Source organism: Epinephelus fuscoguttatus, linkage group LG22, assembly GCF_011397635.1.
Source record: "Epinephelus fuscoguttatus linkage group LG22, E.fuscoguttatus.final_Chr_v1".
Taxonomy (NCBI): Eukaryota; Metazoa; Chordata; class Actinopteri; order Perciformes; family Serranidae; genus Epinephelus; species Epinephelus fuscoguttatus.
In genome coordinates, this window is record NC_064773.1 from 21,436,795 (window position 1) to 21,463,309 (window position 26,515).

Below are 26,515 nucleotides of genomic sequence, written 5' to 3' on the forward strand. Positions count from 1 at the left end.
GGCATCTATCTGTTATGACATCACATACATGCAGCAGATTAGAGATGGTTAACAACATCATTCTGTAAAGTTAAAGTAATATACGTATACAAATTTCAAAGTCAGATCTGCAATGTTAAAAACAATCTCTGCAATCATAGTGCATCATTTTAAGAAGCAGTCTTAACTGGCTTAATCTTGATTGATGGTGTGGAAACAGTGTTAAAAGTAGGGGATGCCTTTTTCGAGTATGTACGAGAACTGGACTTTCCAGATATTCCTGAATGATTGATCATCTGTTTTGCAGACATTAAATTGTGATGTGACAGGTAGTCATGTGACCAACAACCATTATATTAGGTTTTAGTATTTAGTGTTATTTTTATCATCATACATGCATTACCACATATATATTTTTTTTTAATTTTAATTTTATCACAATGTTGTTTTTTTTCTTTGGCTAGTTCTGGGTACTGAAATGATTTGTAGTATTTGTCTTGTCTAAGTCCTGTCTTAGTTTTGTATTGTTCTTATTTTACTTACTACTTAGTTTTTTGTTCTGTCACTATTGGATTGACCAAATATTAGTGTTTTCTATTTGCTCTATTTGGAAGTTGTCAGTAAACAGATTATGGGATGTAAGTAGGTATATTGCCATAGCAACTTATATGCAGAAGTAATGTAACATAATCCACATGGCATAAATAATGCCAAAATGTAAAACTGGCAAAGTAGGGCCGCTCGATTATGGTAAAAATCATAATCACGATTATTTTGGTCAAAATTGAAATCACGACTATGTAAACGATTAATGTGGCGCACGTGATGACTTATATTGTTTACACAACGGCATGTCATTTCTGTCTTTACATGGTCGCACGTTTACAATTCTCCTCTGCTCTCTGTATCGCGCACGGCGGAGTTCGGCTCTGATGTGCACACACACACACACACACACACACACACACAAACGTGCCCACAGACACACAGACCAACCTCTCTCGCTCTCCCTCTGCCATTTTCCGTACGCTGTTTTTGAAATCTTCCGCCATCACCTGCCCCTTGCATTATTCGTAGTTCACCTACTTGAGTGGCTTGTGGGATGAATAGAGGAGAGGAGGCAAGGGGGAGATATTGCGCATGCGCGGCTTCAGTAGAAGACAAAATAACAGCTCCAGACGACCAAAAATTGTTTACCCTCGATATCATTATTTTTGAAATCATTAGACCTCAAAATCCTAATCGTGATCACCAGGCAATTAATTGCACAGCCTTATGGCAAAGCATTTATGGATTATAGTGACCCAAAGACCCAAATGCCATCTTTAGCTATAGAGTAAAAAATGATCTTTCCGTCCTTGTTACGACTTTTACTTCCTCTAGATAGTCAAGTTTGATTGACTTCCCAGCACTCTGCCAGGGCCATTTTATTGATGTCATATATTATGGTAAAAGGACTGCATTTGTTAAACCGGGGGTGTATGTTATTTGTTTGAGTACTAGAGCGCACTTCTGACACGCACTCGTGTGTGCACGTGCACGGTTAAGTTGTGGCCTGGTGGAAAGTTTACTATGACGAATAGTTAATAGGGATGGGGCCGATCCGATTCAGTATCGATATCGGGTTCCGATACCAACGTAATTCATGGATCGGAAATTTCCGATCCACCAGCCGTTTCTGTGCTTTCACATTGTCTGCTGGAATGATATGATGATTGCTACATAGTAGTGTTGCACGGTATACTGGTACCAACGGTAGACTGCGGTACTAAAACACAATGATACATATGATACCATAATGTTGGAGTACCTCAGGTACCACTACTGTAGGATAAGTTCAAAGTCCAATCGCAAGAGGGTGAGTGTCCATGCACCGTGTAATAACGTTTATGCTACAGTGATTTGTTTTCCACAGAGCTCTACGGTGCGAGCATTTTACTCGCATTTGCGACTAAAAATAGTTTTGTGCGAGCAAAAGAAAACATTCAGGAGCACGCTGTGCGAGTACAGATTTCAACCAGCAGCAGAAACTAAAGGCGAATCCTGCTGGTTGTGGGTTGAACAGGGGTCATAGACAGGAATACGGCGGTCAAATATGGCGGCCATAGTGCTCTGCGGCGCAAGATAATGGCTTACCGGCGACGGAGAAGCCCGGGTCCAGGTCCAATAAGTCTTTGTTGGTGTCATGACTGCCCAAAAGTAACTGAACAGCCGAGCCGTGGCGGCACCCAGGTATGTGACAGAGGGGAAACGAGCCGTTCACATTTCCACAAACCTCACCACACTTTAGGGACTGTTCTTTACTTGTCAGGGGAGGAGGGTGGCTGGTTGATTATTGGTTGATTTTTATTTTATTTATTTATTTATTTAATTTCGATCCCCCCTATGTTAATCACTTACTGATGCCGTTTTTGAAGTATGAATAAGTCAATAAGTAATTTATTCCATTGAAATATCATTGATGTATTATAGAAAAGTGATTTATCTTTTTAGAAATGACAAAAGGCACATCTGCCTCATTTTTGCTGTGATATCGTGATACTACCCAGAACCGTGATACTTTCACTGGTATCATACCGTGGGTCCCAATTTTGGTACCATGACAACACTACTACATAGTAGTGTCTACTTGATTTGTATCTGTGCTGTTCAGATTAATATGACAGGTATTTTTTTGTTTTTTTGATAGTGTATATTGCACTAGTAGTTTAACACTGTCTTGGAATTTAATAAATATTGACCATCAATTTGAAACCCTTACAGTTGCATATTTGTTTTCAGGATGGGATTTTTCCTGTTAACAGGATTTCCTGCTTTTCTGACCTTATACTTACCTCAAGTTGCCTTTTGGGACATACATGCATACATACGGACATATCATACTTGCCTATAGAGAGGAGTTTATTACAGCCTCATGTAAAATCAACAATAATGATAATAATATTAAAGCAAACAGAGCACTGGTATCGGAATAGTATCGGGATAGTGAAAAAATGTGGATCGGTGCATCCCTAATAGTTAATAGGACAATGTTGGTCATTTGATTTGTTTTTATTGGCTTTCTTGTATGACATATGTGTTAGTGATGATTCGATCTTCAGCTGCTTACAAGTATAAATTAATTTCAACCAGATTATGCAAAAAAACAAAACAAAACAGACAAAGTATCATTCCTGTGTGCTCCAGCAGCACCACACCCCTGTATATAGTTTCTAGTCCAAGTAACTACTCAAAGCATTTATACTACAGGCACCATTCATCCCACTCATACACTGGTGTCAGAGGCTACCGTACCATACATCAGATGATCATTCATCGTTCAGTATCATGCCCAAGGACGTTAAGACATGTAGACTGAAGGGACCAGGGATCGAACCACTGTCTTTCTTTCTTTGGTGGACGATCCTGCTACCTCCTGAGCCACAGATGTGACCCATGATATTATAAACAGAATTGACAAGAGTTAACCAGTTGCCTCCCAAGTCAAATAAAGAAGTTCAAACATTTTTTTCTCATCCATATTGGCTTAAAAGTTAACGTGAGTGAGTGTTTTTAGAGTGTCAACTTGGTATCGGAAAGATTTTTTCTTTCTTTTTTTAAAGATATTTTTTTGGGCATTTTATTATTTTTATATTTGATAGGACAGACAAGCATGAAAGGAGGAGAGAGAGGGAGTGACATGCAGCAAAGGGCCACAGGCTGGATTCGAACCCGGGCCGCTGCGGCAACAGCCTTGTACATGGGGTGCCTGCTCTACCACTAAGCCACCGACGCCCTGATCGGAAAGATTTTTATGTGTATTAGACATAAAGGTGTGAGTGAGTATCAACTTTGGCAGCCAACCATGTCCTCGTATATCACACTACTTTCCGGTGGTTCATATTGTATGTTAATAGCCTTTCAAATGAGACATTATAGACTTCACTGTCTCTGGACCAGATTGTATCAATGGGAACCACAAGGTGCACAATTTTATGGTACTCTGTGCAGCAGTCAGCGCATATTATTCCATTCATATTCTAAATTTGCCTTTTTACCTTCTCCTGTTGTACATTAAATTATTATAATTTTCATAATAAGTATGTAGTTCGAACACTGTGGACACAGGAATCTAGGCAGTTAAGTTTTTTAATAAATTAATAAAGAAGAGAAAAATGATATTTAGAGGAGCAAACTAAATGTATTGAATGGACATTAGAAATAGAAGCAACAACAACTAGTGCCTCTATGTGTGCTCCACTTATTGATCCTGTGTTCCAGAACATATTTTTTTATCTGTTGGACACAAAAGCAATGTAGTAGGTTTAATAGTTGTTTATTATCAAATGCCCACAAGGCCGTATTTAAACAGGCTGCTTCCCTAAAACCTCACTGTGTAGAGGACAGAGCAGATAAGACGCTGTTGTAGATTTTTGGTTTGAGAGCTCTAGAGAAAAGGACATAATGGCAATATGGTGTTTGTCGATCGAGTTTGCCTCCGTAACATGTTTGTGTGTTTGTTTCAAGGTCTGAACAAGGTCTCACAACTGTGTATCTGGTGTTCCTATTGACATCCATCTGAAATGCAATCTACCCATTCTGCCTCACAAAGGTGGAACAAAAAGGTCTCATTCTTCCTTGTTTATATAATTCTAATTACCCGGCTTGATTTAGACTTGGTAAAGGAAAGTAGTGATGTCGTATTATAAAAAGAACCCTTGGTTTGAATAGCTATTGGCCAGCTCTGAGAAGGGGTCAAGGTACCGAGATGCGTCCTTGTCCATACAACAAACAATACAATACCCTGATGTCACTGATGCATAATTGTGAAGCACATTTTGTTCCAATAAGTTGTGCTTCATGATGACATCTTTGGACCCAATGGTGCATTGTTTGAATGACATTAAATCAGCCTTCATTTCATACAATGCGCTCCAGGGCATTAATTTGTCCATGGGATATAATGAAGTGCATTTTATTATTGTTAACATTATCATTTACAGAATTCAGCATTACAGCCATAATACGTTTTACATGAATGAAGGAATAAATGAAATTGCTGTGGCAATGTTGATGTCCACATGGATTGAATTGAAGATGGAATAGTATAGTATATAGCACAATGCAAGTCCTTTACTGTTGATGCTTTTTATGCTTCTGTGCTGGCGATAGCATTTTTGGGTTGTTTGTTTGTCAGTTTGTTCATCCATCTCATTTTCATGAACACGAGAAATCAGAAACGCCTTGTGGTAATTTTTTAACATTTGGCATGAGCATCCACTTGGATGCAAGGATAAAACATCAAAGGTCAAGATCACTGTGACTTCACAAAGCATGTTTTGGGCCATAAGTCAAGAATTGATATGCTAATTATGACAATTTTCTAATAGGATAAATAATGCAGTGATTGCACTTTATATCCAAAAGATCACTATCACTGTGACATCATAATGTTCTGCAAAAACACTTTTCTAGCTGCCATTCAGTGCCAAAAACTGAGGAACAGAAGGGGAGATTGTGATCATATTTCACTTTTGTCCGATGTTGAATCAGTGACATTAGGATTGGGCCAGCATAGGGGAAAAAAAAAAAAATTAAACTTATTTTATGTTAAGGCAAACTCCACACTGGACTGATATACTGAATTTCACCACTAAATCTAGTTGCACTTGACTCAGTAGCTGATACCGAGTGGAACATAATAACACTGTGTTCCAATAGCAAATTAGTGCCAGATTATCACAGAACATCGAAGCTCTCCTTCCATGTTGAATCAATTGAGTATGAACTTCTGTTACATTAAAGCCCCGTGAGGCAAATTGTGATCTGTGATATTGGGCTTTATAAATAAAATTGATTGATTGATTGATTGACATCATGTGAACAAACCACATAAATATCAGTTGTGCCATTGAGATCGTACTGGAGATATACCCACTAAAAAGAGGGGTGAGTAGCCTACATGCTATCTTTCTATGTTTGCACTTTTTAAGTAGGAAGCAGCACTTTCAGAGTGACAGGAAAAAAAAATACAAACAGGACATTTGAAAAAAAGTTCACCTCACAGCAGTGATGCCTCTTTCCCCAGCTTTAAATTCAAAATGATGCCATATTGGCACAGTTTTAGTTTTCTTAAGAGAGTTAATTTGTCATGCCCCATTTCCTTCCATCCATCCATCCATCCATCCATCCATCCATTCATCCATCCATCCATCCATCCATTTTCATCCGCTTATCCGAGGCCGGGTCACCCCAGACATCCCTCACCCAAGCAACACTTTCTGTTTCCCCATCTCGTCAACCAGAAAAAAACACATGAACTTTCTAGTAAAGAAACTACTATCTTCTTCATGTGGCCATGCTTGGCTCACGGCCTGTCAGACAGTAGTGGCTCCATTAAACCGTTTATAATATAACCACTATATTATGGTCATATATTGCTTACATCTAATGACACAAGTTGGATTAAGTGCTGTGATGTCATCAGCAGAGGTTGCTGATGTAGGCGACTTTTTGATTTCCCAGGAAGTGTCACAATGACAAAGGCTGGTCCAGCCTGTTTGCATAAAATCAAACCAGTTTAAGCTTGTAAACTGGATAGGCAACCAAAAATCGACTCAAATCTAATCTTGGTTGCCCACCATAAAACTGTGGTGATTCTACACCGTAATGTTGATCTAGTCTAGTCTGTACATGTAACATCTGTTATCTGTTGTACACGTCTGTCCATCCTTGGAGACGGACCCCTCCTCTGTGGGGAAAACAAATAAAACTACACACATCCATAGACAGAGACAGACCTGCAAAGTGTCTGGCGCACCAGTGGGACCAACGCAACCAAAATGTTTGCAATCTGGAGCCCTGTTATATAATGGACAGCATTAGACTATAAGCAATCTTTCTATTGTGACGGATACTGATGTAATATCTATATAATATAATATCTTCTCCCTTTTACCTCATAATAAGAGCGTGTCGAGTGTATATGTGCATGTACTTATGTCCCCACTTGCAGCAAATAAGTACTGTATATTCTATATCCTTATATGTGAGCTGTGTATCAACAGTGTGTGTAAGTGTGTTGTAGAGAGTGTGTTTTGTCAGTGTGAGTGTGTTGTACTGCGGCAGGCCGTGAGTAACATGATTAAGTGGAATGCTGAGAAGGCCACTATTAAGTTGATAAAACAAGATTGGAATTCAACATTGTGACCCTCACAGATGCTTCAGCTGCCACACACACACACACACACACACACACACACACACACACACACACACACACACACACACACAAAATATCTCACAATCTCACAGTCTCACAATCTGTATGTACAGTATAACCCTTTCCTTCCTGAAGTTAATCCTGTGTTTCCAGGGTTTAAAAGGGTTAGTGCACCCTAATAACATAAAGACAGTTTTTAATAGTTACCTCTAGTAGTCATATCCCTGTGATTGGCTGGCAACCTGTCCAGGCTGTATAGTACCCCACCTCTCACTGCCAGCCTCCCTGCCACCCTCAAGGATAAGTGAGTATGCTAGTTAATGGGCAAGTTAATGGGCAAGTAAAACTCAAGGTCGGGCATGTAAACTAACAACTCACTTGCCCGATCGGGCAAGTTGCTAAAAATAGTAAAAGTTAATAACTCATTGATAAAATAAATGTATTTTAAAACATGCTCTTCTGCTCTGATGCAGCGGTCTCTCTGCCTGAAGTCACAGGCACAGCTGTGTAACAGTGTCCTGCCCGCAGCCCCCATTGATATTATTTTGCGCACTCATGCTGAGCTTGTGTTGCGTTCAGGCGTTGTCATGTAAATAACAACTTCCAACACTAATATAGGTCATAGCACAAAACAGCAGCATGTCAAGTGACTTTTTACTTTATTATATTCAATAAAATTGTATGTTCCTAAATCTTGAGACACCTCATATATAAGCTAGACAGACATTTCACCTGCTCATACTGTGCACACATGTACTGTATGTACTTAGTCCTAAAGAGCCCTTCTGGTGCCAGAAGATACATAGAAACATCCCAGCAGGCTGTGCTTTGCAAGCATACAAAAACGTTTCATGCATGTGAAAATTATTTTTCATGCGTGTGCTTCACCTCCGCTGCTACAACTCCATCCTGGGGGAAACACTGCTGTGTGGGCGTTTTGCGCAACAGGTGGATGTGGTAGTCTACTGGTAGAGTAGAGAGAGAGCTAAGTAGCATTGGAGTAGAGTAGAGCAGGGCAGAGAGATGGAAGCAAAATATATTAAACCCAGTGTTAATACAGCAGAACTGGAGAGAGGGGTGAAAAATAAATAAAGGTGGGCATGGCTCAAGTAGGGTGCAAAATTATAGACGGAGAACGATTGACAAATTTTTCACTTTAAGCCCTGACACTGTCATTTTTGTGTAGGAATTAAGCTACAATACATGACATATGTTGTTTTAATTAATAAATACAGTATGAATAAAGATTACATAACATAAAAATAACTGCAGTCTTTGTTATTTGATAGCCGCTTAAATTAAACAGTTTTTATAAGGCAAGTAAAAACTGACTTCGGGTAAGTAGATCTCTGACCAACTTGCCCGACCGGGCAAGTGAAAAAAAAACCTTAGCGTTGAACCCTGCAATTCCATACCACGTAATTTACTGATAAACTTCAATGTAGTTTCCACCTGGATAAAATGGCAGATTCCTGGAAATCAACTCTTTGCCCCTCTAAAACAATAACCACACAGTAAGTTGGGCTGTGTAGCTACTGGCAACTATTTTTAGAGCAGTTAAGAAGAATAAATTTCTGGTAAAAATTCTAATGTTAGCCGTAAGCAAAATTTTAAACTAGATAATGAAGGAAAGCTCAGTGCTGTTCATTTTCTGTGTGTGTTTTTTCATGTTTTGAGGTTTAACCTGAGCCATGCCATACAACAATAATAGCAATCATTTCATATTCTGTACAGGGTTAGCATTATACAGTTAAATTTGTTTATTTAAAGTCGGGGTAAGTTAAAATCTGAGATGTTGGAAAACACTTGTTGAAAATGTGACAAGACTAGGAACTGTCTAGTACTGAATTGTGGAGTTAGACCATTAAACCATTTCTTTGTCCATTATTTTTTGGAGGGGCTTAAAGCCTGCTCGATGAGGCTTATATGGTGCCCCTATACCATATAAGAAGTAGAGCTGTTGAGTTTTGTTGTTGTTTGAAAAAAATGATAGAAATTACCATTCTTTTGAAGACTTAGAAGAACTAGGTTGATTTTCAGGCAGGTCATTGTCTTCTGGTTCCAAATTTGATTCAGGCTCTGGTGGCTCAAATTTTTTTGGCTTTACAAGTCCAATAAATTTGCTAGATGAAGCATCCATTGCATTGCCGCAAGTAAAAAAAGGGCTGCAGCTTTCCTGCAAGTGGGCGTGGTTTAAGAGGACCACCTATTTTTTTCTGATTTTAAACGTGACTTTATAAGCTTGGTAACGTTTTTAATCATTTAAATTTGGCTGGGTGCTCAATAACATATTTTTCTATGATGTGTAAGAAACTCATTATAAATATTTATTCTTGCTTTACCTGGACTTGGTATTGGCTGATACACAAGTTCAGGATTCGGCATTGGTATTGGGAAGGAAAAATGGTACTGGAGTCTCAAGGGAAGATGACAACACTCTAACAGCAGCATGTCCAAAAACAGTGTCCTTGTTACTTTGCATAACTCATAGAGAAGAAGTAGTTCCTAGAGAACTGTTGACAGCATAACAAGAAATCTGTGTGGTTAATAGAATTTTTTATATAGACCTTTTAAAATCTGTCAGTCACTGAGGAGCTTTTGCTTATAAACTGATAAAGTTACCCTATCATATTTTTTACAGGGTACCATAACTAGAAATGCTGCCATATTAATAAGAATTTATCAGTGTGTGCTTGTTCGCCAGAGTCCTCTACTCCAGTAGTGTCTTTCGCCCTGGTCACATGCAGGCAGACACAATGGCAATGTTGGGGTACAGGCTAAGACCTCCATCTCCATTGTATCTCATCTATAATCCATTTCACCCAGTCAGAAGCTTTCAGTTGTTTCAGTTCAGCATTGACTTATTTTTATTATGAGTTTGCTCATGTCCATGTGTCTCACATTCAAAACACACCTTTAATTAAGACAAATATGTTTGCAAATTAACTCTCTAAATCTTTCTTTATCTATGTGAATGTTTCTCTCCTCTCTCTGTATCTGTCTTTGTCTGACTCCCACTGTCTCAGAAACAATTAACATGTCCGCACGATCTCGTTACATAACCAGCCAACAGTCCTGTCATCTCCCCAACATACCACTTTGACACTGTTTGTTTTTTAATGTGAAACTACTTCACAAAGCTAATGCACAGCCACTGTAGATAATGCTTATGTGCGTGTTTGGGTTCACGTCTCTGTGCCTTCATGCGTGTGTGTGTGTATGTGTGTGGCAGCCTTTGACAGGACGGCCCTGCGGTCCCTCCCCTTCTCCGTCCACTCTGTTAGCGGTCTTTATCTTCCCAACAATCGGGCTTTATCCCTGGACACTCCTGGTCCCACGGTAGCCCTGGGAGCAGCAGCCCAGCGCTCCTATCCAAACCAAACCAGACATATTTCCTGACATATGTTCACTTTTGTAACCCATTCAACCCTAACACACACACACACAAACATGCCCACATGGACAGTGGAAAGATTGTGGAGGCAAATGACACAACAGACAATCAAAATCTCAAGTTAAACATTAGTACACTAGGTCAGATGTCCTCTCTCTCATGTGTGCTTGCAAAAAATATTAAAACTTATGTGAGTTTCTGGTCAAAGAAAACGTAGAGGCTGTTTAATTTTACTTTGCTGATTTGAGTTACCCAATATATGACTTTACAAACAATGCTAATAAAAGGTTCAAGGATATTATACCTGACAAAGCAGATATGAAAGAGTTGCATTCAGAAACACACAATATCAGTAGGAAAAAAAAAGTATGACAAACATTTGAAAATAGAAAAGAAATACATAATCAAAACACCCATCAAAAAAGGCATCCTTTATTGCGACTGAGTACAATGTGAATGAACAGCCACACCAGAGTACAAAAGCAGCACTGTGTTAGCATCAGTATCAGAAGTTGCAGAACATGATGTGGTGTTTGATCACAAGAAGCCTTTGGCACTGTGAGATGCTGTGCACAGAGAGGGAAAACTGAGAGCATTGATTTCATTGTAGAGGAGCAAGGAGTGTGTGTGATTTGGCAAATGTGTGCGCGCGAACTGTCTGGAACATAAAACTATAGAGGCCCATTCAGGCCTTCCTTTCTCTCTCCTTCCATCAGGAGATAGCAGGGACATTGAACTGCGGCAACAAAAGCAGATTTCCATCAGACAGAGTTTCTGAGAGAGAAAGGCATTGTGTTGAAAGAGGCTTAATGGAAGCTCAGCTTAGAGCTTTATTCACACAAACTGTACTCTCGGGTCGGGGGAAACACATATGTGTACACACACAGAGGCACACACAGTCACATTTCCCATGTACCAAACACTCCATGTTCTTCCACACTCAAATTGGTGCTCTCAATTTTATAATGTTGTTTTATGATGTATAAATGATAGAGAAGAGTTTGTGACCAGTCATGATGCTCTGGAGCAAGGCACTTAAAGCACATTACACTGATCTCAGACTACTACACATGAGAGAGGTTGTTTAACCCTTGTGTTCCCCTTCAAAAAAGTTACATCCATGACCCTTCAAGTGGACAAAAATGTCCACTTTCTAGAAACTTTTGTAGTGTCCTAGAAAAGGTCACAGGGGGGTGATTTTTTGCATGGGGGTGTCATTCTGGGTGAAATTTCAAAATCCCAACTTTCAGCATGAAAATCCATTATTTGACCCTGTAATGCATTTTTATCCCATCCATGACCCTTCAAGTGGACAAAAATGTCCATTTTCTAGAAAGTGTCCAACAAAAGGTCACAAGGGGGGTGATTTTTGTCAAGGGGGGATCATTTTGGGTTAAATCTGAAAATCCCAACTTTCAGCATGAAAATCCATTATTTGACCCTGTAATACATTTTTATCCCATCCATGACCCTTCAAGTGGACAAAAATGTCCATTTTCTGGAAACAGTCCAACAAAAGGTCACAAGGGGGGTGATTTTTGTCAAGGGGGTGTAATTTTGGGTTAAATTTGAAAATCCCAACTATCAGCATGAAAATCCATTATTTGAACCTGTAATGCATTTTTATCCCATCCATGACCCTTCAAGTGGACAAAAATGTCCACCTGTCATTTGGCCATTTGTATTGTTGCCGGCATAAAAATGCGTTACAGGCTCAAATAATGGATTTTCACGCTGAAAGTTGGGATTTTGAAATTTAACCCAGAATGACACCCCCATGCAAAAAATCACCCCCCTGTGACCTTTTGTTGGACACTTCCTAGAAAGTGGACATTTTTGTCCACTTGAAGGGTCATGGATAGGATAAAAATGCATTACAGGGTCAAATAATGGATTTTCATGCTGAAAGTTGAGAATTTGAAATTTCACCCAGAATGACACCCCCATGCAAAAAATCACCCCCCTGTGACCTTTAATCTCTCTGTGAGGGAGTTTTGAATTTTGGAAATGGACAAAAATGTCCAGGGGTCACACGAGGGTTAAAAAAATGTGAAAAAGAAAATAATTTTCTCACCTCCAGTTAGTTCCTATGTAAAGAAGTTTAACCTGAATCAGCTTCTTCATACAGAGAACAATCAAATCTAATAAACCAAGAAAAAAAATCAAAGGTATATTACTTTTAAGAGGACATTTTTCAGTGCGCAGTTACACAATATTGATGTGTTTTGTAATATTGTTTTATTCATGCTCAGGGCCACATGCACCGTGAAAGACTAAGAATTTTCATCATTATGTCATGCTCTCAAAAGAACGCAGAGGCCTCCAGATATACCAACACCTCTCTGATACCGTATTGAAAAACTAGAACATTGTGCGCCATCCAGTATGTCCTCAAACGTCAATACAGATTGTCAGATTGCAATCCAGATTTGACTCATGCCAGCTTTTTCTCATCTGCCTCTGTTTTATTTCAGGTTTGCCTAAGTTCAAACAAGTAAAACCACAAGGTTAGACAAAGATCCCCTTTGTGATTTTCAGAGGAATACATATGACTTACGCAATTGTTCACTGTTAAAAAACAACCAAACTGAATAATTTCAGTGAAATCAATCCAATCAGCCAGTTGGCCTGTGAACTACATCGAATGTTCACAGTGCTTTTGTGAAGAGTTCAATGAGGGCTGGGCGATATGGCAAACATTTTCTATCATGATAAGAAGCTTTTAATATCAGTCAATACAGATTATTATCACAATAACCTTTAAATCATTATTTTTTTCCTGTCTAAAGGTTCATTCTCACTGCCGCGATGCGGAAATGCGGGACGGATTTGCGGAATATTCGCGCAGTGCTTTTCTGCGCTCAATTTAGCGTTGTTGTGTTCCAAGTCCACGCTGCGTGAACGGGTGTGGGTGAACATGGACGAGAGTAGTAGCAGCAGCAGCAGCGAGCTAGCAAGCTAACGTTTAACAAGCGTCAACATCAACTTTCTTTAGCACTTACCACTCTCACTGCAGCCACCAAGCTGGACAATGGACTGCTAGACATTGTCCTTTAATACATTGTTCATAAAATCATCCCGTCTTTTATCAAAAAGGACAGGGTGCTGTGAAACGAGGTTTATCAACCTTTCTCCCATACTGTCCTGCCTGACTGGATTTCGGACTCTGCCAGGTCTGCGTGACTATAAACAAACAATTTCTTTGGCCGAGCTGTGTAGTTCCGCCGGCGAATTCCGTGGGGGGTCAAAGTCTGGGCGGAAACTTTTTTCACCGCACGAAAGTTCCGCCCCGGTGTGCAGACTTCCATAAGAACCCATGAAATCAACTTTTATATTTGTCCGCGAGAATAATCCGCACGGATATTTGCCCTCAGTAAGAATGGACTTTAAAGGCTGATTTTTGCTCCTAAGTGACAGTTGAAGAAGCCATACAGTTAGGAATCTTATTTCTGGTCAGGAGCATTGCCAAAGTCTTTGTACAGGTGGTTTAACATTTTAGGAGTGTTTTAGGTGACAGTGTGAACAAAATAAATAGTCAAAAGAAAAATCTCAACTGTGGTTCGTATAATTTCTGCTGTTTCTCAGTCAAGACTATAACAGAAGACAGACTTTAATGATGTCTTAAAGTAATTGTCGGATCATTTAAAACAGTCACCATTGCCAATGAAAGTCTATTTGACATGACTTAGCCAGAAATCATGTTCACAGACGTGTAAATTAAAGTTTTATTAACTTTACAATTTAGTCACGTTTATTCATTTAATCCAATGAAATTGCTGAAACTACCATCAGCATTAGACGACTCAACTAACCATACATCTACTGTAGCTAACGCTGTGTGGCAAATCCAATCGTGGGGTAGCCCAGCACTGTTATCCACTGTCAAACAATCATACTTAGATTAACTTTATGTGTGTTTACATTTTCTCGAGTCTCTTTTGTTAAATTGCGTTGACAACATTTCCTGGTGTTTGTGTGGCTTGAGTATATAACAACATTCATTATATTGCTATCAAGGAAAATGTTATCGATATAAATGGGTCAGTTATACAGCTGTAATATGTGTAACAAAGTCAAATGTACATTTATAATATTACGTATTAAAATTTCACAAAATTAGTTTGAGTTGTTAGCACCTGACATGCTTAGGCCTCTTTAGTCAGTATATGGAACGTTTGATAGTCAGTTTCTGTATTATTACATTATTATTAGCACATATGATTAAAGTTGTCGAAATGTTTTGGAATCGTACTTTATTTATTTAATTTGACAGTAAGATGTTGATTACACCTACTAAGCTACTTCAGTATATATCACACTAAATCATATCACAAGTAAGACATTATGATGTTCCGGACCTTTGCGAAATTTTCTCTAACTGGACCTGGTATTTAGTCGAATACCCCTGTTATAGTTGCTGGTAAGCATGAGCTAACACAGCAGCTGCACAACACCCAACTTGAGCCATTTAACGGTTCCACCAACCTCATACCAACATGGCTCGACTCTGTCATTAAACCCATTAATAACCATTAAATAACATTAGCCATGTGATGCTAACAGTTAACCTTGTCAGTGTGTGTATGTGGCCAGACAGACTCTCACAACTGTCCCTGGCGCTGACTCACACTCCTGCAGCAGCAGCTACAACACACTCAGTCAGTGTTGTGGTGAGGTCAAGGGGGCTGTATTTGACTTTGAGTTTGACAGTTTGGCATGCCACGAGTCCACTCACATTGTGGGTATCAAATGAAGTACCCCGTGGGTATCAGTGTCACTTTAAGGGTAGTGGTGACGATATCCAGCCCTTTCTGTTGCTGTTTTTGTGGCGTTTTCTTTTGTGGAGAATTGCCCGTTTTAATAACAGGGCTCACCTCTTCACGTGCAAATGTTCCACCAAAGCAAGTTTAATTTTACATGTTGAGTGTCCACGATGGAGAACACTATCATATTAAGTGAACCAAACCAAACAGCTTCAGGAGCATTACCAGCTCCCTCTGAGCTGGAGTCAGGCCAACCGTAATTTGCATGTAGCCCAGAAAAACCCAAGACGGATGCAGTTAATGTGATATGGCCAATGGAGACATATATGTGGTTATGTGTAAATGTAAGTGTCGGAAATCTCATTTGGATTTTATTCGGATACAAGGCACTTGAAATGATGAGCGCAAATGGGACCAAATACATTGTTAATTGTAGTTTTTGTGTCAGGTGGTGCTTGTCTTTCTCTCTGCAGTTTTCTACAGCAATAAGAGAAACTAAGACTGGTCCCCCAAACAGAAAAAAGAATTCCATGCTTTTCCCCTCATAACACACTCATCATCTTGTATCCTGCTTTCACTGTCTAAATACATCTTTTTTTCCCTCTTCCTCAGATCAGTGTTGTCCTCTTCTGTATTACATGTAAACTAGGGATGAGCGAGCAGGCCTCCCATGGATTAACCGCCGACTGACTCCAAAAGTTGCAGTCAGACTTCTCATTATGAGACGTGTAAAATCTTCACAACACACACACACACACACACACATAAGTGCACACAGTCCCAAGGTTTTCCAAACTAAGTGCATACAGGCAACACTGTCCCCAAATCACATCGCCCAATATTCCCCCGGAAAAGACTACACAACGGCTGCTCCCAAATCTGATTGGTGTTATTTGTAAGTCAGCCTAAATCTCAGAGAAGCTACACACACAAATGGAACAGGGCTTACTAATCCATTTGTAAGGCAATAGGCAGGCAAACAGGCAGGGGAGAGCTTGCCAAGTGTTGTAATCACAACTAAAGATGATGAGCCCACTCCCTTCCTCTACACTCCACAATGCTGTGTGTGTCTGCGTGCGTGCGTGTGTGTTTTTGTGTGCGTTTGCATGTTTGTCCTACATCGCCTCCTTTACAAAGCTGTGACAAGTGAGAGAGAAAATGAATCGGTATCAAGTGGATAATCTACAAAAGTACACTAGGAGCTTTTCCACCTTATGCAAGTCCCCCGCTCATTCATTTGCAGATACCACGCAATCTCTCCGAGAACAACAACAAGCCGGCGATATGAGTTTTGAAAAGGCAGTAATTGTAAGCAGGTTGGGGAATAAATTAGAATGATGACAAAATACAGAGATAAATCCAGCTTAAGAGAGATGTACGCCACTGTTTATTTGATTTCAGCTTTTCTCTCTATCCTGCTCTTTCTCCCTCCCTCATTCCTGATCTTTTTTAGTGGGGTGGAAAAATGGATTTTTGTCAGCGATTTGGCCCTGAAATAGCTTATTGTCTAAGGCAGCCACTGTGCGGGTACAACGTCAACATCACATGTGTGTGCGAATGCGCTCGCCTGTTTCCATGGGGAGTAATGGCCGTGGAAGTGTGTATTGGCTCTGCTGGCACAATACGCCACTGTGCTCATTGGTTTAAACTGGTGTGTGTGTGTTTACATTGTGTGTGTGTGTGTGTGTGTGTGTGTGTGTGTGTGTGTGTGTGTGTGTGCATGTATGTATGTATGTACTTCTATAGTCTCTCTTGTTGATATTTATAGATGGAAGAATTCGTGTATGAAAGGGGGTGAGGGTAGGAGGAATGTAGGGAGCAAGGGAGGGTGGGTGAGGGAGAGGAAAAGGAGGAGGAATGAAGGGTTGAAGAGAGGAAAAGAGGAGGGGATCTGTAAACTAGTGAGTCAATCTGCCCTCAGCTTTTTCATTTTGTCACTCCCTTACACTTTTTGTGTCTTAATTTTCCCGCTCATCTTCTTTCACTTTCCTCTTTGTCTCACAATTTCATGCACAAGGGCATCTGACACACAACATGCCCAACCAACACACCCTCGGATATCCAGGCAAATGCAGGTGCTACCATTATATTTACTCTAATTTGAAATTTGGAAGCTACTTTTTGGACTAGATGTAAAAACCTTTGATTGGAGAGGATCTTTGAAATGGAAGTTGGTTCGTGAGAAAGTCAAATTTAACTCTGATGACAAAATGCTTCAAAGTGGCTGAAGATGAGAATACCTTAAAAAGTTAAGGATGAAGGAGTTGAAAAGAGTTGAACCAAGATTTTCATATCATGGTTTTCAGAGCTTCTATGCCGGCGACAGTCGTGGCTAGGGGCTTCTGGTTTTCGGGTTGTCTGACGAACGTCCTGTTCTCATAAACGCAATATGTCAGTGACACTTTAAGGGAATTTATCAAATTTGGTGACTCAAAGACAAAGTGATTCGATTCTGCAGGATTCTGGTGGATCCTTAAAAAGTCTTAAAAGCCACTGAATTCTTTAACCTTAAAAGAAGGCCTTAATTGGCATTAAAATGACTTAAATTGTTCTTTAAAATGTCTTGAAAACATGGAAAGTAGGATTTTATGAAATCCTGCTTTCCTGATGTTGCATAGTAAAATCTCAAAATAATTGGTAACAACTATTTTCTTCGTCTTAATCTTCTTTGTCTTAGTCTTCTTCTTCCTCTTCTGCTTCGTCTTCTTCTTCTTCCTCTTCTGCTTCTTCTTCTACTTCTTCCTCTTCTGCTTCGTCGTCTTCTTCTTCCTCTTCTGCTTTGTCTTCTTCTTCTTCCTCTTCCTCTTCTTTAATTATTTACCAGATGCCTCTCACATTAACATGGCAGGGATGCTCAGAGCAGAGGATCCACTGTCTGTTAGGTAGCTGTCACCAAACCCTTGACAACATGGGAAGTGGCAAATTCAGTGAAAATTAGCTATTTAATCTTTGCAGTAGGCTGAACCAGTACTATGCACTACTATGTACTATTTTATGCAGAAGGTTTTTCACACTCGACACAGCAGGATTCAAAGCACTGGAATCCCACCTTCAGAGTGAGAAACACAGAGTCTCCCACTCATGGTTTTATGCTACAATAAATATTTTGGCAAAATTGTCCTTAACCCTAAGTAATTAATGTCGGCTCATGTTTTTGTCTTTAATTGAGTTTTGGTTATTGTAAAATTGCTCTTAAATTTTATTCTGAGTGGCATTAAAAAGTCTTTAATCTAACTTGCCACAGGAGCCACAGGAGCCCTGTTTCCATGGTCAAAGGTCACCGTGAGCTCACAAAACGTGTTTTTGGCCATAACTCAAGAATTCATTTGCTTACTATAACAAAATTTCACAGTAATGTGTAAAAGGGTATAATGATGAAGTGATGACATTTTATATCCAAAAGGTCAAAGGTCAACTTCACTGTGACATCATAATATTCTGCATAAAACACTTTTCTGGCTGTTGACGTCACATTTGACCAGATACTGCATTGGTGACATTAATCTTTGGTGCCCACCTTTAAACTGCTGTGATTGTATCGATTGTCTGTGCTCTTCTGTGGGTTGAAGATGTGTGTGAAGCATCCACGTTTCGCCAAAAATACACTTAATAGCTAATATTAAATTCCTTCAAAGTCTCCACTATAGCCATCGCTGTAAACTGCAACTCAACTGGTTGGCGGAGGCACAGAACCACATGGTGGCAATTCTAGTTATCCATTTTTCCTCCCAACCTTTCTATTTCTCCCTGTTACTCTCTTGAACTTTACTATACCTATTTTCAAGTTAGTGTTTCCAACCCCACAGCAATTTACTTCTGATTATATGCATTTAGATGAAGTAAATACCAAACTATTAATTCACTGCCTTTTTTGTTCTTCCTTGTGTCCAGGACTGAGGGGGACCAGCGGACAGAGGAGCTGATATAGTTGGGACATTAAACTCTTCACTTTGCTTTGTCAGGTTACTGGTAAGAGCGCTGACCTATCTCCTATTATATATATCTCATATATGTCACTCATCGTTGTTCTATATGCCACAGCCAAATGCAACACATGTATGGATGGTCTCTGGGGTAATGCTGAAGTCCTCAAGTTATGGGAAGGTGGGAAATGACAAAAAAACTTTTCCATACTAAATAACTTTCTGAATGCACGAACCACAACAAATGTATGATATAGAATATAAGTGTGGAATACTATTTAAGGGGATGGATAGGGGCTGTGATGCATGCAAACATATTCAGTCTTTCCGAACTTTGTCTTTTACCAGCAGCCAAACTGACATATTTTGTCTTTAGCTGGCAGCTGGCAGGTCTTTCAACCACAAGCCACTTATCTTGTGCACACTCACTTGTTTCTATCTTGGGAACTTCGACTGCTCATCGAAAAACTTTGCTAAGAAATGAATTTGACTGTTGTTGCACGTCAGACATCAGTAAAAACCTCTCCCGAGGCGCGCTCGGATGCAGTGACAAAAAGCAGTGGACGCTGCTGTGCAGAGAACAAGGCCTGGAGTTAGAGGAGGGCAACGATAGTGAACCCAGACACAAGACAAATGACCATGAAATAGAGGCTCAGCTGATACTGTCTGCTTGCTCTTTGTGCTCGTGTCTTTGTGTGTTTATGAGTGTGAAAAAGTCCAGACAGTGTGTGTCAAGGCAGTGTCATGATCACAGATTGCGGCCTCATCACTGCTCTGCTGAGGAGATTTAGCTGGCACTGGTTACACTGACCATGGCCCCGTGTGTGTTGTAGTGTGTTTGTGTACGTGTGTAGATGTATGGGCATTTGTCGCAGCCCTGTCAGATCAGCCATGAATCTGCCCACTGCGTGTGTGTCAACCGGGGGTGACCTTTTTCTGTGTGTGTGTGTCACTGGGAATGCGTGTGTGTGTCCTGTGCTCCAGGCAGGGAAAGTCCCTGTCTTCGCTGTGCCAAAGAGTTGGAGGGGACACCCTGTTCGTCTGTGTTTGGTTGAGTTTGTTTTGTTGTGGGAGTTCCCCATCGGAGCCAGAGGGGCTGGTCTTCTGCATTGGTTTCATCAGATTTTTATAGCGTCACTAAATTCTTCTTTGAGTATTCTGCTTCTATATTTGCCATAAGTATCAGATATTATGTCATCAGTCTATGAATCAGTAAGGCTCACCCATCACACCCTTTTCTTAAACTTTGCTCCTGTTGGCATGTCACACTATCCAACCATTAGCTAATCGTCACTTTGCCCTGTTGTAAATTTGAGCTCCACTGCACCTCATGCTGGATCATGAACTCACATATTGTACAAGTGGATGAGAGAAGGGTTGGAAAATTACATGTTAGCACAACATACCAGTAGCAACAAGTAGAAGTAGAAAGTTTTTGTCATCTGTCAAGTCAAATCATTTTTATTTATGAAGCCCAACATCAGAAATTTGCTTTATATGGCTTTATAATCTGTCTTTGAATGAGGAAAAGCTCCTCCAAAAAACAATCTGGTTGTTACGTAGCCTCCTTGCACAGGACAAAACGACGGAGGAGACTTAAAACAAGTTAACCACCTCCAGAAATGTAACCACAGATAGATATCCTATTGCAGAGTAGTAGTAATGAAGGAATCTCAGTGAAACATAACATAAAAACTGCAGCGTGCAGTTTGCATTACGGTATAATAAATAATCAACTGCACTTTATACTTGCATGGATTAGGGGCTCAGCATGATCCCTGCGCAACCTGCGTGTGTGTGCTCACTGTCAATAATTATACTCACTTCTCTGTAAACACAGGAGTACACTCTGTGGTCTTGCTCTCTCTGACACTGTGGTGGGAGCTGTGGACAAACCTGCAGCAAGCACACAAGAAGACCGCTGTAGAGAAAGAAAGCAGAACAAGTCCTTTAATTGAAATATTACCCAAAAAACAAAAAAAAAACAAAAAAAAAAAACAATGTGTAGACTTGTGCAAAAGTAATCCCCCTTAATCATCATTTATGACCCACTGAAAATGTGTGGTGGTGTATTTTCAAATATTGGGAACAAGAGTGAATCTGGGATTTTACTTTTGCAGGCAAATATGTTTACAGTCAACCTACAGTTCCTGCGTAGTATACCTACAAGGTGTTGAAATGATGACAGTTGGAAACAAGAAATTAACAGCGGTCTCCTGTGTTGAAGCCCGATGTCGCTCTTGTAACTCTCTGATAATGATTCCTTTGATTTCTCCTTTGCTCCCATAATAACTTCTGTGGCCGCTACAGGACTTCTTCATTTGAATGTAAACAGATGTTGTTTGCGGCACTTGCTGATGTAACTGATGCTGTCACTCCTCTCGGGAGGACAGTCACAGTTCTGTTGTAGGTTGGTTTGACTGCTAGGGTCAGGAGTACCACAGACCAACGAGCCAATCGCACACAAAGAACATTTTTACAGTCAGTTACAGAGGTTCATCATAATGTTTCAGCAAAAACAAGCACTTGTAAATCACGTTTGTGTTAAAACTTCATCCAGTTTCCCGTAAAGTTCTTCAGATTAGTGCCCACTCACAAGCAATTGCCTAAAAGAGCGTTAATAGAATTGTGAGAAAAGTAAGTCAGTAGCATTTAATTATATAGCGCTTTTCGCAGACATAGGTCAAAAGTGCGTCACAAGTGCAATACACAACAAGAAAAGAAATCGAGACAAAGTGACAACATGAGCCACATAGTGAAAAGTTTGCACACACAGAAGAAAAAACAAGAATTCACACTACACAACAACAATAGACAACATTTAAAAAAGTATAGCTGGTACATACAAGTTACCTAAACGCCTGTCTACACAGGTGTGTATTTAGCTGGCTTTGAAAAGAAACCACAGAGTCAGCAGATATAAAGGGCAGAGCATCCCAAAATTTAGGTGCTATGGCCACAAAAGCTCTATCACCACATGTCTTAAGGCGAGTGTGAGGGACGGACAACAAATGTAGCGTATTTGATTGAATAGAGTGAGCTGAAGACCACAGGTTTAGCTACATAAGAGGGCCTGATTGTGTAATGTTCTGTAAGTAAGAATGAGAATTTTGTACTGGATCCTAAACTCAACAGGGAGTGGCAAAAGGCAATTAATGCAAAAATGATTTTTTTAATAGATTGTATTACATCTTCATTTTGGGTCTGTTGCTATGTTTGTCTGTTTGCACCACTGAACCCAAAGCCTTGCTGTACTGTTAGACCTAAACATTTTCTTTAAAGCCACAGCTCCTCTGTGAAGAGCCACACATCTCAGCGAGCATCTCCCTGCAGTAAATATGCTATTCTCCATACGTGCTTGTTAATTAGCTCAGTTCCGTATCTTGCTGTGTATCTCTTATGCCGAGCAGATCCCTGGTCCTCTCTCTCTCCCGGCACTGTCCAGAGCTGTATGAGAGCTAATTGGCAGCTCGCTTGCCTGCCGCGACGGTGATCATGCAAATGTATTGGTGCTTACCAATAGCCTGGCCCATCAAAACATTACAACGGCCATTACCCAGAGCTGAGGCCGGCCTAACGAACATATGCTCCCTCCCTCCCTCCCTCCCCCCCTCCGTCAGCCTCCCCCCCAATTCCTAAACTCTTATTTATGTGTTTAATTTAATGTGCGAGGGAAGAATTTCCGAAATTAAATTTGGTTTTCGTTGGTGCCTCCAGAGAGTGGCGGCGTTATAATAACATGGTAATTTTTTACACGTCTTTATGAGAAATGAGAAAATTAATTCTTTCTGACAAGCTGTAATTATTGGGCTTGGAACAGTTGCAGCTGAACAGTTTGGGCTGTGGTAGCCTGGCAGTGAGCTGAAAGAGGGGGAGAGAAAGAGAGAGAGAATGGGGGGCAGACGGGGGGGCAGAGAGACAGAGAGGAAGGAGACAGAGAGCTGTACAGCCTGAATCATATACACTCACAAAGGAGGGAGAAGAATGGGAGGTGAATGGCAATAATGATGGACAGGGGAAGTGGAGAGGAGAGGAGATGGCAGGTGGTGGGATGTGAGGGAGAGAGAGGAGAAGAGGGGAATGGAGGAGGAGAAAGAGAGCTTAGGACGGTGCAAGGTTATGGAAAGAAGACAGAAGAAGAGGTGGAGGACGTGAGGTGAAACAACACCAGGTTAGGTTACAAGAGAGTAGACGAGATAAGAGAAGACGAGTGGACAGTGGTGTTGGGAAGTGAGGGAGAAAGAAAAGGCGATGGAGGTGGTGAAAGATTGGAGGAAGGAGCAAGGACAAGGAAGTTGGATTTGAGGAAAGAAAGGTGAGTATAGGACAGAAGAGGAGAGAGGAGAAGTGTGGAGGACATGAAGTATGAGGAAAGAAGGTCAAGAGTAGAGGACAGGAGGTGGAAGGAAAGGAGAGAAGAGGAGGGTGAAGATACAGTAGGTTACATAAAAGGAAGGAGAGGTGAAGGAGACGAGAGGAGAGAGGTGATGGAAGGCAAAGGAAAAGAGGGGAAGGGTGGAGGACATGTGCATGAGGAGACAAAGTTGGATTAGAAGACGACTAGAAGAGATGGGGATGCGGTCGGAGACAGAGATTTAAGAAAGAAGAGTTGCGAGGAGAGAAGAGGTGAGGGAGTAGATAAGTGGGGTAGAGGACAAATTGTGTGAGGAGACAAGGTTAGATTAGAGGAAACAAGGGGAGAGGAGACAGGAGGGGTAGCGAGGAGTCGTGCCTCGGTGTGTTACATCAGGTAGGAGTCCCTGTCTTCCTGTCTGATGTCATCAGAGGAGGCTCCTCTACAGCACCAGCAGCTCCTCGTGTGTCAAGGTTACAACACATTAATATTCACAGTCTACAGCCAGCCTGGCCGCGCTCCAGGCCTTCTTAGGCTCATGAGCACACACACACACACACGCACACATGCACACACACACACACACACACACACACACACACACTCAAAGCATCAGCATCTGCTCACACTTACAGAGCTTCTTCCTCTTTGCTCCATCAAGCACAGGCATGTGTTCATACGGAAGCCTCTCAGTGTTCACACACACACACACACACACACACACACACACACACACACACACACACACACACACACACACAGCGCCCCCTTCTTTGCCCCATCATGTGCTGAATATGGAACGATATTGATATTATGCAGCCATATTGTCGTTTCTCTACAGTTATTCACTTAGGGGGCTTCCGTAAAAGCACTCTTACTGTTGTTGGGTGACTCATTTAATGACCCACTTCTGGGGTGTGTGTGTGTGTGTGTGTGTGTGCACGTGTGTGTGTGTATGAAGCCAAGTGGCCATTTGTTTTTGCAGGCTTAAAATGAAAAAGTGAAAAGTGTGTGTGCATCGCGGCTCAGAGGTCATGACGTTAAATAGATGTATAAAATATACACCAAAATATACAAATGTCATGCTGTGTGTTTCAACGTTAAAATAGAACCTAACACAATAATTTATCTTCTTAATCTCGAGATATTTTAATTGAGCTCAGCATGTGTGAAAGGTTATGTTTGTTTTAAAGCAGCCATGTGACAGTGAGACTGTGAATGTGTTGTGTGTGTGTGTGTGTGTTTTTCCAGAAACCCTTCCTGTTTAGTCGTTGAGCGTGTTCCATTTTGTCCTGTGCTGTTAAATGTTTCATCCTAGCAAAGGCATGATGGGACCCCCTGGGGATGAGGCATCTGCCCGCCCGGCCACACTCTGAATTATACATGACAGCACAGGACAGTGTGTGTGACTGTGTATGTGTGTGTGTGTGTGTGTGTGTGTGTGTGTGTGTATGTGTGTGTGAGAGAGAGAGCATTTGTAGGTGTCACTGAGTGAAGTGTCCACTTTGTTGCGTGACTCTGTTTCAGATCTGCACTGAGCTGTCTTCAGTTGTATATTGTCGGGCATGCCCTCTCCGTGTGTGCAAGCGATTGTGTTATGTAGTATATAAAGACACTTCCTTTTTAAAATCAAACCGTTGACCAGAGTCAGACAAATCAAATGTATCTAAGCTTGTGCTAAAACTAGCAGCTCAAAGCCAATCTGGCAAAAGGGGGGAAACAATTTGTTCTGGATTATTGTAATTGTCATGGGTGCGTCTCAAATATGCTAAGCTCTTAGTTTTGCTCTTGCCAAACGGTGTCAGAGAGGTTATTGGGAAACATTATTTTACTTAGCCATACAAGACTTTACTAACTGTACAAGGCAAAGTAAACTCTTGCCAAAACAGCTTGGAAAACATGGGAGAATGTTCGTTTTGAATATTGAATATTTTCCCATAGATCATGAACCAAACCAGAGACATATCCTTTTATACAGCCCAGTATCACAAATCACAAATCTTCCTCAGGGGGATTTACAATCTGTACTGCATATGACACGCTCTGTCCCTAGACCCTTGATTCAAATGGCTCTCCCTAAATAACCTTTAACCGAGGAAAAAGGAAAGAAATAAATCTCAGGAATGAGGATGTCATGTGCTAAGAATAAACTAAAAAAGTAAAATTATGGTAGGGACAAAAACATATGTAAAGGATATGGATCTGGGAGGATAGTGGGCAGTTTCAGGTGGAGCCAAACAGATAGGACTTGAGCTCCATGACCTCCTCTCTGAAGGAATGGCCGCCATGTTCCTATCGTCATTTTTTGCTTTTAAACAGAAACAGCCTTGGGTAATTTTAAGTAATACTTTGTCCTTTTAGTGATCATATATAGAATGACTTATAAAGCAAATACAGGTAAGGGCTTCATGTTTTGAAGGACTCTTTCCTTTAACATTTGCACAATGTTAGTTATTCTCGTTAAGGCCCAGATCAGGCAGAGCATGTTTTAGCAGCCTGGGGTGGCTTTTTGTGATGGTTCTCAATTAAAGTGAAGCATTTTGCACACTGCTTTTGCGGTACGGAGTGACTCGTGTTTTTGCAAGAGCACCCAAAATGCATTGAGCTGAAAATCTGTCAACTCAGAGCAGAAAAAGCGACAACACCATTGCTGTTTTTTAGACAGCATAGCATAGCATAGAGACGGCTTTCTGTGATGGCGATGACAACGAGCAATAATGGTTTTTGTAAAGCTAACGCACTTTCAGCGTCGCCCTAGCGAAATCTGCAAGACTTATCTAAACAAACTGTTGTGCCAACTACTTTCTAACATTTTACCAACCATAATTGGCCTAAGGATTGACAGCAGATTGTCAAACAGTCCCCGACTCATCCTAAAATAAGCCTTGAACAGATCATCAT

At 40.7% G+C, this 26,515-nt stretch overlaps 1 protein-coding gene across 5 annotated transcripts in view; it reads left to right on the forward strand.

Moving 5' to 3' along the window:
• sox5 (SRY-box transcription factor 5) overlaps positions 1–26,515 on the forward strand; it is a 311,103-nt gene that overhangs the window by 120,920 nt on the left and 163,668 nt on the right. For all 5 annotated transcript variants that reach the window (XM_049566743.1, XM_049566742.1, XM_049566744.1 and 2 more), the window contains one exon: positions 19,229–19,306. The gene's annotated coding sequence lies outside the window, so the exon portion shown is untranslated. The remainder of the gene's footprint in view (positions 1–19,228; positions 19,307–26,515) is intronic.